The sequence below is a fragment of the Marmota marmota genome, unplaced genomic scaffold (genome assembly GCF_001458135.2).
Source record: "Marmota marmota marmota unplaced genomic scaffold, marMar, whole genome shotgun sequence".
Taxonomy (NCBI): Eukaryota; Metazoa; Chordata; class Mammalia; order Rodentia; family Sciuridae; genus Marmota; species Marmota marmota.
In genome coordinates, this window is record NW_025999895.1 from 763,689 (window position 1) to 775,891 (window position 12,203).

Below are 12,203 nucleotides of genomic sequence, written 5' to 3' on the forward strand. Positions count from 1 at the left end.
GTCCAGGTGTGGGGAGGGCTGCGGCTTCTGGCCTGGGCAGCCCACTCAGCCCAGAGCCCCAGGTTCCAGCCCCTTCCTCCTAGGTTGCCTCGGAGGCTCCCTGAGGAGCAGTGTTGACTAGGGCTATCCCTGGGTTGCGGTCCCCTCACTGACATGCAGGTGTGGTGGAAAAGGGGCTCCTTGTGAAGAACAAGAGGCTCCTCCCTGTCCCCTCCACACCCTGTCCTGAGTTCTGCATCTCTGAATTCAGCCAACTGGGGATCAGAAGTTTGTTCTTTTTTTTTTTTTTTTTTTTAATATTTTATTTATTTTTTAGTTTTTGGCAGACACAACATCTTTGTATGTGGTGCTGAGGATCGAACCCGGGCCGCACGCATGCCAGGCGAGCTCGCTACCACTTGAGCCACATCCCCAGCCCTTGTTCTTTGTTTTGTTTTTGTTTTTTTAGTACCAGAGATTGAACTCGGGGGCACTCAACCACTGAGCCACATCCCCACCCTATTTTGTATTTTATTTAGAGACAGGGTCTCACTGAGTTGCTTAGCGCCTCACAGTTGCTGAGGCTGGGTTTGAACTTGCAATCCTCCTGCCTCAGCCTCCCAAGCAGCTGGAATACAGGCGTGTGCCACTAGAAGTTGGTTGTTGATGGCATCTATGTACTGAATGTGTAGACTTCTCCCCTCGACAGTGTGGTGTAATTACTGTCTGTGGACACAGCATTTGTATGAGTACTGAACCAATCTAGAAATGATTTACAGTCTGCAGAGAGGATTGCCTAAATCATGTGCAAATGCTACACCATTTTATGTAAGGACTTGCAGCTCATTTGGCCTGGGGACACAGCAGGGGTGTCCTGAAACCGACCCCTGTAGACACTGAGGGACAGTTGAACTTGAACGGGCAGTAGCAATTATATGGCAGGAAATAGGGGCAAAGATCAATCTATATATTTATTATGTATCACATCACAGGCATTCATGATTTAAACAAAAACCAAAACAACTCCCAGAAAATCAGGACTAGAAGGGATCTTTTCCTTATTTCTTTTAAAAATATTCTTAGTTATAGACGGACACATGCCTTTATTTTTATTTATTTTTGTTTGGTGCTGAGGATCGAACCCAGGGCCTCATGTGTGCGAGGCGAGCGCTCCACCACTGAGCCCCGCCCCAGCCCTAGAAGGGAGCTTTGAACAGGCAGAGGGCACTCGGTGGCACCTGCAGCGCACATCCTGGCCACGGAAGGCTGGTGCCTACTGGACAGCTTCCACCCCACCTTCCCCCCCCCCCCGACTTCCATAAAGTAAAGCAAACAAAAGAGGGGGAGTCGCAGGGTGGCAGGACTGCGATCCCAGCTCAGGAGGCAGAGGCAGGAGGCTGCGAGGTCAGGCTGCAGAGACTGAGCCAGGCCCTGTCTCAAAATGAAAAAAAAAAGGAGGGGGGGCTAGGGGTGTGGCCCAGTGGTGGAGGCCAGCTGCCTGGGTTCAATTCCCAGTGCGGAAAACAAAGATAAAAAGAAGTTAAAGCTCTCCCTAGAAATGATGCGTCCAGGAGAGGAGAAGACAAGCCACCGTCTAAGGGGAACTGTCTGAATGCACACTAGGTTCTTGTGCTCAGACTAAATAAGAAATGCACACCTCAAAACACCCAAGAAGTAGCTCGAAGCTCTGCACAGGCACTCTCTAAGCCAGCGGAGGGAAAGTACTCCTCAGCAAAGTGTCCTTAAAGGCACAGGTGCTTGAGGTGCTTGGCGGCCCCTGACGCTCCCCGAGCAGCAGTCCTAGTCCAGGCTTTGCCCAGGTGGTCCCCCGGGCTCACCCACTGGCAGTTCTCAGTGGGAGGTCTGGGTCCATCACAGATCCTCTCAGGTCCCAGGAGGCCTCTTAATTCTTCTGCCCTGTGGCACTTAGGGAAGCCCAAGGGAAGTCATGACTGCAGAGGGAGTCTTCCCGGGAGTGCCTGGGCAGCCCCAGGGGCCGTGTGCAGGGACAGTGCCGCCTCCCAGCTGCCTCCATTTCAGGTCTGCACAGGAGACCCACACCTGCGATCCCAGTGACTCTGCAGGCTGAGGCTGGAGAACCCCAGGTTCAAGGCCAACCTGGACCACTTAGTTGTGGGCGTAGTAGAGCACTTGCCTAGCATGTGAGAAGCCCTGAGTTCAACCTCCTGCACCAGACAGGGAGCGAGAGAAAGAGAGATGGGACATGAGCTCTTTAAATCAGTGTGGGGAACAAACCCACTTGGTTTCTTCTGAGAGGCTGCTGGTCTTGGAGGCCTACTACCTGAGGAAGCACGGCCCGCAGGTGGCTGGTGGCCCGAGCCTCCCTTGAAACCAGGTGTCTCCATCCAGGCCTGGGCGCCACAGTACGCACGGGTGTGGCTTCTGTCCCCACACACTGGGCCACACTGGGCCACAGGCTGGTTTGGAGTCTCTTGCTGTCTCTGGTGTCTCTGGGTACCCTGCAGTTAGAGACTGTCGCTCACCTTGCTGAGCTTCCGTGTCACCGTCAGCAGTCTGTCCTTGCTTCTTGTCATGCTGAGCAGATGGCTGTTACCGCCATGTATTTCTTCTTCTAAGCCTCAACTCACTTCTTTCTCTTTCCTTTTGGAGTGACCTGGACCCCTAGAACCTCCACAATAGGAGTGATCACAGTGGCCATCTTGTCTCCTTCCCTAACTCGAAGGGGATAAGGCTGAAGTTTCTTCACTAAATATGATGAACTGTGTGCTTTCTCAATGGGGCATTTATCCAGTTAGGAGAGTCTCTTGGTGGGGTATGTAGCTCAGTGTTAGAGCTTGTGCTTAGCATGCACAGGACCATGGGTTCCAACCCTAGAACCAAAAGAAAATAGAAAAATTATTTTATAGCCCTGAATTACCAAAAGTTCATTATAGACATGTGTTAAACCTTATATACTATTTTTCTGCATTAAAATAACGTGATTTGTTTGTTACTTCTCATTTATCAACACAGTGAATCCTAGTACCTGCTGTTGAACCAGCCTTGCATTACTGGGGTAAAGTTTACTTGCTAATGATGTGTTTTTAAAATACCATTTGATTTGATTCGCTCTTGCTTTATACATGGTTTCAGCTACCTATAATTAGGTAGGCTTGTAATTCTCTCTTCTTGTGTTCTTGTCTGGTTTGGGAAGCAAAATTGCTTCATGAAGTTAACTGGCCAGTTTCTACCCTTGTACCTTTCTGGATAACAGGAACAGAGAGGAATGGACAGTCCCTTGAAAACTCCTTTCCTAGCTTCAAGGCTTCCTGCTGAGTATGTTCAGTGTGGCCCTGAAACCAACCTAGAGCTTCCATCTTGGTCCAAGAAACTGTGCTGGTCCGACAGGTACTGGGAGGCCCCCGCCCAACACAGCTCAGTGTGAAGGTATAGACCGGTTTGGGTTGAGACCACCATCTGCCCTGAAAGAGGCAGAGTGCAAACAGGAGGAAGCACACCTACTTTGCACACCCCTGGCACGCCTGCTGCTCAGGGCAGAGCCTCCCCAATCCTCTGTCATGTACAGTCAGGAAACAGGAGCCCACTATTCTCAGGGGCCCCTGGACACATTGGTGGGGGCCTCCAGTGAGGCATCTTACTCTTTTGGTTATAGAAACAGGGGATTTCTTTTTTTGGTGGGGGGTACCGGGGATTGAGCTCAGGGGCACTTGACTCCTGAGCCGCATCCCCAGCCCTATTTTGTATTTTATTTAGAGACAGGGTCTCACTGAGTTGCTTAGCACCTCGCCATTGCTAAGGCTGGCTTTGAACTTGTGATCCTCCTGTCTCGGCCTCCAGAGCCACTGGGGTTAAGGCATGCGCCACCGGGCCTAACGAGATTAGGGAATTTCAACTGTCCCAACTGAGTTTCAGAGCTACTGGGCCTAGTGGGGATGGTGCCATGTTTGTATAGTCATGGCCCAGTCAGAACTGACGCTGGGGGCTCGAGGGAGGGGCGTGTTTCTGGCACCTTCTGAATGTTTGTGTTTGGCCCTTGTGGATGGAAGGTGCTACCCTCGCCCCCCTGGGACGCCGTCCACTCTGACACTCTGCATTAACCGGGGGAGATGGCACACCTGGGGCTCACACTGTTGCCATAGCTCCTGCTGAAAGCTGCACAGTCCAGGCGCCAGCTGGGACCAGGGCCGAACCTCCCTGCTGACAGCAAAGACCCTTCGGATAAGCAGGAGCAGCCCAGCTATCCGCCATAGGATGCCCCGTGTGGGTGCGTGGGGCCACGTCAGAAGGCCGGCAGGTGTGGTCCCTTTCAGGGCCCAGGGGCCTGACCAAGGGCCTTAACACCTGCCAAAGGGGCTGCAGCTGCTTCTCTTGGCCCTGTGCTCCCTCAATGTCCCAAAGTCAAGGAATTTGGCTAGGAAAGTGGCCTCTGACTTAGAACATGGAAATGGCTCCCTGCTGTAGCATCCTGTGTCCCAAACCAATAAGGACAGAAGCCAGGAGGCTCATGGGGGGAGGGCTGGAGGTCAGACTGGCCTTCCCCAGGAATAGCTGGGCTCCCCAGGGGACACAGAAGCCTTTTATGATGTGACCCTCATCCCTGAAATGCAGGCATTGACCCTTCCCAGACCTGAAGAAGTCTCAGTGACTCAGGTCCCACAGCCAACTCCTGCTCTGTAGGGGTGCGTATTGGAAGCGTCCATCCTGAGCACCTGTCTGGTGCAGCAGGAGGTGAGAGGGCTGACCTCCAGCCCAGGCCTGGTTCCAGACAGATATGCTGGCTGACGTAGAACCCAAGTGTTGGTTCCCATATCTTCTCCAAGCCACTGGAAGGCGGTATCAAACACTGTCCACCTCCACCCAGACCTGGGCCTCAGGGCCCAGCCTCCCAACTATCCCAGCAGGGCCCACTGGCCCTGGAACTTGCAGAACAACTCCATCCACCCCTTCCTATAGGCCGCACTGAGTGCTGAGCACCAGGCTGGGTCAGCGTGGGCTTTCTGGGCCACGTCTGCGCATCCACTGAACTCACCTGTACTTGGTGTTCGTGGGGTCTCTGCCCCTCCCAGCCCGCCTGTGCGCTGAGACTGCAGTCAGACTAGAAGAGGCAGCAGGGAGGTCGCAGAGAGCTAGGAGCCTCACCCCCAGCCGGGTGTCCCGTGGGCAGCCCTCAGTGCTGGCTGCAGGCCTGGCCTTGCCAACCTGCCCTGCGCATGCTTCCCGCATGCCACCCCTGACCTCTCCTTCCAGAGAGACAGACAGCAGCCTTGGGGTCCAAGGGCCATCAGCCACATCTCCAGAGCATTCCAGGGGAGGCCTTTGGCCTGGTCCATGACCCACAGTGTCTTGAGCAACTGGGCAGCCTGTGACAGCATGGCCAGTGGGCAGCTCCCCAACAGTGGCCACATACCAGTAGATAAGGACAGTTGACCCTGGCCAGGAGAGCAGAGCTAGCTCTCCCACGATGCCACAGCAGGGGCAAGAGGCAGGCAATGAGGGCCTGGCTCTTTGTGTAGCCTTCACTGAGGCCCCACGGCCCCTGGCCAGCCAGGCTGTGGTCTGTGGCTCAGGGTATCAGGGAGCCTAGTGGGAGCCATGATCTGGCAGGTAGACCCTGTGGAAGTTCCTCTTCTTGAGTTTAATCTAGAAGCATCACCCATACCAGCTGGCTCACTGGGGCACTAGGCGCCATGGACCACCTGAACAGAGCCCGGCACCTGGGCCCCTGGTTCAGAGTCCTGGCGTGAAGCCAGAGCCACTGTCTAGGATTCCGAAGCCAGTTCACAGGCCTCTGAAGGGCAAGCAACAGCTCCTGCCTGCCTTGACCCCAGCCTGGCCTCTGCGCCTTGCTCCCCTCCAGAGCCACAGGCCTCCTTCCCCGCTGCCACCTTTGCCCTCCTAGGGGGGTCCAGAGGCTGTCCGGCTCTCAGACCACCTCTTGGGGCCACTTCTCTGACAACTCTCACCATCTGCCTTGGTCCTGCCGACCCCCACCCTGGTGCTGAGTTAGAGAAAGGCCAGGCTGGGCTGCCTCCCTTGGGCCCATCACCAGGAAGGCACCAGTCAAGCTTCTGTCCTGCTTCTGGTGTCCAGCAGGCCTGGAGTGCAGCCCCAGGCCATGGGCTACTCGTGGGCTATCTGGGGCAGAGCTCCCCGGGCCGGTGGCTGAGGAAGAGCAGGGATGCTGGGCTCTTGCTGCCTTCGATCACCACAGTGTGGGGTCCTGTGCTTTCAGCTTCTGGAGACACAGGGCCAGGGGTGGAGGAGCAGGGTCACAATCACCGTCCACATCCACCAGTCAGCCCACACTGAGGTCCTGCAAAGCTTTGAAGCAGGCATAACCTGAGGCAGATTAACCTGACGCACCAGCCTTAATGGAAAAGCAGGTTGGGACAAGCTGCCAGGAGGCTTGGTGTCCAGCTTGGGTATGAAAGGGTGCCCATGGGAACAGGAGAGGCCTCAGCACACAGGTCAGCAGCTAAGCCCACAGAAACCTGACTGGTCAGACCAGCTGAGGCTACTGTGAGTTAGAAAGGCTTCTGTGACCTGTGCCCAGGGCCACAACTTGGTCTGACTCCTGAACTACAGGGCCCCTCCCCAGCCCTGAGGCTAGCTCTGGAGAGCTGGACAGGCAGCACTGTCCAGCCCTTCTCAGCAGCCCAGGTAGCATGTGCCCGGTGTCACCAAGACCATCAGGGACAGGAGCTCATGCCTACAGCCAGGCAGCCTTGGAGGGAGGCTCTGTGCAGAGAAACCCACCCAGGGCCAGAAAGCTGGGTAGGTGCTGCACCTAGGTGCTCAGAGACCCCTGGTGTCCCAGGGTGACAGGAGGCAGGCCCCACTGCACTCCAGATGTGACCAACCCTCCTCCACAGATCCCTGTAGGCGCCAACCTCAGTGCAGCCTGGAGACAGGGACCCTCTCACTGCAGTCTCACCCTGCACGCATGAGACCCTAAGGACTGAAGCCCAGGAGGCTCCAATCTCATTCTCAGTCGAGGCTGAGGGCTCCCAGCCTCTCCAGAAGCCGTATGCAGGTCCTGGGCCCAACATGTATGAGTCCAGATAAGTCTCAAAGACCTACTCTGGCCACTGCGGAAAGAGTCCCCAGTGTGCTGGGTGGGGTAAGGAGCAAGCCAAGGGCTGGCAGAGACCAGGTCAGCATCAGGGTTGCAGGACACAGGCCTTGGGAGTCAGGTTCGTGCCAACCGGACGAGGAGGGTACAGGCTGAGGCTGTCCCCGCTCTGGAGTCCTGAGAGCCCCGGTTCCCTGCCTTGCTCCCATACGGAGGGCTCTGCAAAGAGAGGTCCAGGACAGACCCCGAGACCACGAGGCAGGTCCCTCTAGCCAGGCCGGCTCAGGGGTGGGTCAGCGTCCACCTGCCTGACCTTGGGTTTGACTGTGACCAGCTCCTGCTATTGCCACCAGTTACACTCAGCTGTTCCCCGCCCTGTCACCTGCCCCTGCCTGTCCCACGTGGGCAGCAAGAGTCCTGGGTGGGCAGGACGAGTGCTCTTGCCCTTCAGCATCAGCTGGGCCCCACGTGGAGGGGCTGGTGGCCTGGGTTGGCTGGTCTCCCTAAAGCTCACTGTCAGAACTCTAACCAGATGTTGTCTCACAAGGGCTGGCCAGATCAAGCCCACAGAATCCCTGGGAGGACCAGTCCCTGTGTCACAGGGAAGGACAACCAAGGCTACTGAGTAGGAGGAGACCCCCAGAGTCACACCCCTGCACTCCAGATGTGACCAACCCTCCTCCAGGCTGCTGCTTCTAGGAGGCTCTGTGGGCAGAGGGCAGGGCAGGGCCAGAGGACAGCTGGTCTGCTGTAGGAGACATGGGGGTGGCAGTGTCTTCGTGTCAAGGAGGGTTGTGCTGGGGTGGGGAAACCAAAGGTGGGCAGTGTCGTTCTCGGTGGCCTTCTGCTGACAAGATGCAGCGGCGGCAGTGGGAGGGCGCCAGCCCCCCCCCAGGGCTCCGGAGGCCCCGGAGGCACAGGAGGGCAGAGCTAGGGGCCAGAGGGTGTGTCCCCATGAGGCCAGGGAGGCCGAACGAGCCCAGGATGAGGGGAGGCCAGGCCGGGGCGGGACGGCTCCCATGCGTCAGCTTCACTGGGACCGGAGCTCGCACACCACTGCAGCCGCGGCCTCACCTCAGCCCGCACAGGCAGGGACTTCAGCGGGAGGCTGTGCAGCTGCTGCTGGCCCTCACCCAGTGCCCACTGGTGCCTCCCTCAGTGAATGCTGGGTTCTCCAGACCCCTGTCCCCAGCAGCCACAGAGGAGGTGGACTCGCAGTGGACAGACCCTGCAAGTTACCCCAAGCCACTGCACATGCTGAGGCGCTGAGTGGAGGCTGGTGGGCATGACCCCAAACTGCACAATCATGCTTTAAAATGCAGCAGCCTCCGCCTCTGCTAGCCCTCCAGGGAGGGGTCCCGTCCTGCACTCACCTGACCACAGGCTTTTAACAACATTGTGGTTGACGATATACAAAAGAAAAAAAAAAAATCTGGAACTGGGGATTGAACCCAGGAACTTTACCACTGAGCTACATTCCCAGCCCTGTTTTAACTTTTTTTTTTTTATTTTGAGATAGGGTCTCCCTAAGTTTCTCAGGCCAGCCTGGAACTTGCAGTCCTCCTGCCTCAGCCTCCCAAGTAGCTGGGATTATAGGCGTCCACCACCATGCCTGCTAAGAAATATTTTTTTTTTATTCAAAAACTAAGAAAATACAGAAAAACTGCAAAGATAAAGTTGACCTGTGAGTGCTGGCTGGTAGACAGCTTGCCCAGTATGTGACAGGTCCTAGGTTCTATCTCCTGTTACCACCAAAAAAAAAAAAAAAGACGACCACTACCTGTATGTGCCTGAGGAAGGGATGCCCATGCGTATGTGTGTGATGAGGCTCCCAGGCCCTTGGTCTCTGCCTGGCCTCCTGTTTTGGGGCTGCTGGGTGGTCAGAAGTGCCCAGTGAGCTTAGCCTCTCTGCAGGCTTACCAGGGAGGCACAGGGCAGAGCATGTGCCTCGGAGGGTGGTGGGGCTAAGAACCAGCATTAAACCCCCAATCCTCCCTCTCAGGAGCTGGTCACCACAGAACAGTACCTTTGTCAGAGCTACATATCCTGGCGCCCAGTGGAGGGGCAGGCCCAGACCCTGTGGAGATCCTGTCCACACAGACCTGTGTTTGCACCAGCCAGAACCCCAGAACATGCTACCACTGAGCATGGCAAGGTCACTCAGAAGGGCAACCTGGCTTGCACAAGCACCTTCAAAAAGAGCCAGGGTGAGGGGTGGCCCAGACCTGCAGACCAGCGAGCAGAACGACTCCCTCTGCACTCGGAGGCTGGCTCTGGGTACTGGCTCTGGGTACTGGCTCTGGGCAGGCTCATGTCTCTGCCCCCTTTCTGCACTCCTGACCTGGGCCTGTTTGCTCCTCTTTACCTGTAGAGCTGCCTGCATCGCCAGCTGCCCACAGTCCCCAGGAAGGTGACAGGAGCCCTGCCAAGATGCAGGTGGGCTTTACCATCAAAGGGATGAAGATGGCAGCTCAGTCAAAGGCCAAGCCCACCAGACTCTCCAAGTCTCATCCTGCAAGATCTAAAAGCTGCCAGCAGCCCCCCAGGATCCGCAACTACAACTGGAAAGACTGACTTCCTCGGCCCCCTACAAAGTGGGCCCCACCACAGCCTCCCCGTGGGTGCTTGGGGCCTGCCCATTCACCTACATGTCACGTGGGTGCTGCAGGTGGCACGTGGTGGAGGAGCTGTGAGCTACAAGGTGGGCTTCCCAGGACCACCGAGTTGGCCTCTGAGCCATTAAAGCTCCCGTGCCTCCCTCCCACACTGCTCCGCTGGCAGAGTTGTCTGTCTGTCCTCCTTGAGAAATATTAGTGCACGTGCCAGAGTCTGGCCTGGCCTCTGTCACCTGCATGTGTCACGCACGACCCACAGCCACCAGTACGCTGGCCATGTCGCAGACCATGGGGCCCTCCCCAAAGCCCAGTGGGGTGCAGAGCAGAACACTCACCAGAAAAGCAAGCCAGCCCCCAGTGAGTGCCATGCCAGGGGCCCCCCTGAAAGGACCCCTCCAAAGGGGTTTGGAGAACACCCAAGTGAGCCTGAACCTGGGGCCCAGATGGTCCCCTTTCATGAATGCTGGGGTGTTCACTCGGCATACTGCTGGGTGGGGGAGGTACCCCAAACACAGTGGGTTACCCCACATTGGACAGTAGCAAAGCCTTCTGTCCAGTGGGATGTTTGGATCTGGCCATGGCCAAGGATGAGACACTCGTGTCCACTCTATTACTCCAAGAGCCATAGGAACACACACTCCCACCAAAAACCCTGGCCCAGCATCACTCCGGCCTGCTGCCATGCAGACTCATTCTGTGGCCAGGACAGTGGCCACAACCATGCAGAGTGTTAGGGGCCTGTCCCACTCCCACTCTCCCAGATCCCTTGGCCCTTTCTCCCCTGGTGTCTGGGCCTGGCCATGCCCTACCCATAGCAGAGCTCATGAGGCTGTGGCCTCATCCTGGGCCTCGCGGGGTGCTCTTCAGCAGCCTTGCCCCTTCTGAACCAAGCAGGCAGCTTCTGTGGGAGGTCCATGGGCAAGGCTGCACCCAGCCTCGACTTACTGTGTGATTTGGCAAACCATGTGATCTTTGTAGCTTCGCACCCATGTAAACTATGGATAGTGACCTCTCCCTGTCTGGCACACAGGTGTATGGGTTGGACAAGCAGCCATACACAGGAGAGCCCACCCTGGCAGCGTGGTCCACAATGCAGGCTGAGAGGTCAAAGACCAAGTCAGAATGACTGGCAGATCACTGCTGCTCCACCACTGTGTGCTCACTGTTGGCTCCATCCCTTTCTTCAGGTGCACACAGCAAGGATCCCCCTGCACACACTGCTTCCTGGAGCCACAGCAATGCAGGCTGCCCCAGGGTTCCAAGAAGCAGCAAACTGCCAGGAGCAATGTGCACACTGATCCCACAGCTCCAGAGGCTGAGGGGTGGAAGATTGCAAGTTTGAGGCCAGCCTCAGCAACTTAACAGAAAGACCGTGGCTCAAAAATAAAAAGGGCTGGGGATGTAGCTCAGTAGAGGAGCACCTCTGAGTTCAATCCCCAGTACTAAATAAATAAAAATAAAAGGGCTGGGGATGTGGGTTAGTGGTAGAGCGCTTGCTGGGCACCTGTGAGGCCCTGGGTCTCGGGTACCTCCAGTAAAAACGCAGCAGCAGCAGCTATGCTGCCCTCTCACAGGCCAGATGCAATGCAGCTTTGCTGCCCTCTCACAGGCCAGATGCAATGCAGCTTTGCCTGGGGCAGGTGGGGGGTGGGTCCTGAGCTCCCACTTAAGGGCACACATGCCTGAGGTGAGGCTTTGCCTCTTACTTGCTGTGACTGAAAACGTGGCCAGTCATGCTGCCTTTCAGAGATTTGAGTCCCCAGTGGCCCTCCTCTGAGGACAAGCCCAGGCTCAGGTTCAGTGTGACCATACTGAGGTCATAGCCCCATCACCTGAGCACCTGCAGGCTGAGAGGCAGAGCCCTGCTGACCACTGGATGGCCAGCACGCAGCCAGGGAGGCATGAGTCTGACCGTCTCCAATGTACCCACAGCTGGGGTTTTCAGGGCTCCAGATGGCCCCCAAATTAGAAGAGAATCAGGGGAGGGGCCACGTGAAGCCCCTGAAGTGAGGACAGAAATCCGCATGGGACCTGGGGTTCTATGCCCTGCTATACATAGGAAGTGGGGGTTCTGAGTAGTTAGGCACCTTGTGGACCCTGGGAGGCTCAACGTGTGGATTAAGTGCAGGAGTCAGAGCCCTTGGAGGTGCCTGGGGAGCCACCTGCATACAGCTCCCGGGTGCCCACATAGAGGATGAAAGGCTCCAGGGGTTGCCAGGGCGCACTGGCGACGAAAGTGATTTCGGGAAAGTGAGGCAGCTGTCCCGGCAAGGGCCAACACAGCCAGGGACTGCCAGGGCTCCCTGGCCCCTGGGACACCTGCTCTACCCAGGCCGGCCGCGGCCTTCCTGGACTCTCAGGAGACCCCAATCCTGGGGCCATCTCTTTTTTGTTTCGGTTTTTCCCAAAAATTCCGTAACACTTTGAGAAGTCACTAGGGAGTGAGAGAGGGTGCCGGAAGCGCGCGGCCTCCCGGGAGACGGGCCGCGGCTCCTTTGTTCCCACCACTCCTGTTGGGGTCCGGCGGGCCGCTCGCCAGCCTGCCGCGCCCCGCC

At 56.8% G+C, this 12,203-nt stretch overlaps 1 protein-coding gene and 1 long non-coding RNA gene across 2 annotated transcripts in view; one reads left to right on the plus strand and one right to left on the minus strand.

The window, feature by feature from the left end:
• The window catches only part of Fasn (fatty acid synthase), a 30,599-nt gene continuing 18,396 nt past the window's right edge, over positions 1–12,203 (plus strand). The window contains exon 1 of the mRNA XM_048797004.1: positions 1–6. The gene's annotated coding sequence lies outside the window, so the exon portion shown is untranslated. The remainder of the gene's footprint in view (positions 7–12,203) is intronic.
• On the minus strand, positions 938–6,701 carry LOC107157671. Its single transcript, XR_001505520.2, has 2 exons — positions 4,991–6,701; positions 938–2,831 (listed from the first exon to the last, which is right to left on the minus strand). It is a non-coding gene; the product is annotated as an uncharacterized LOC107157671 (long non-coding RNA).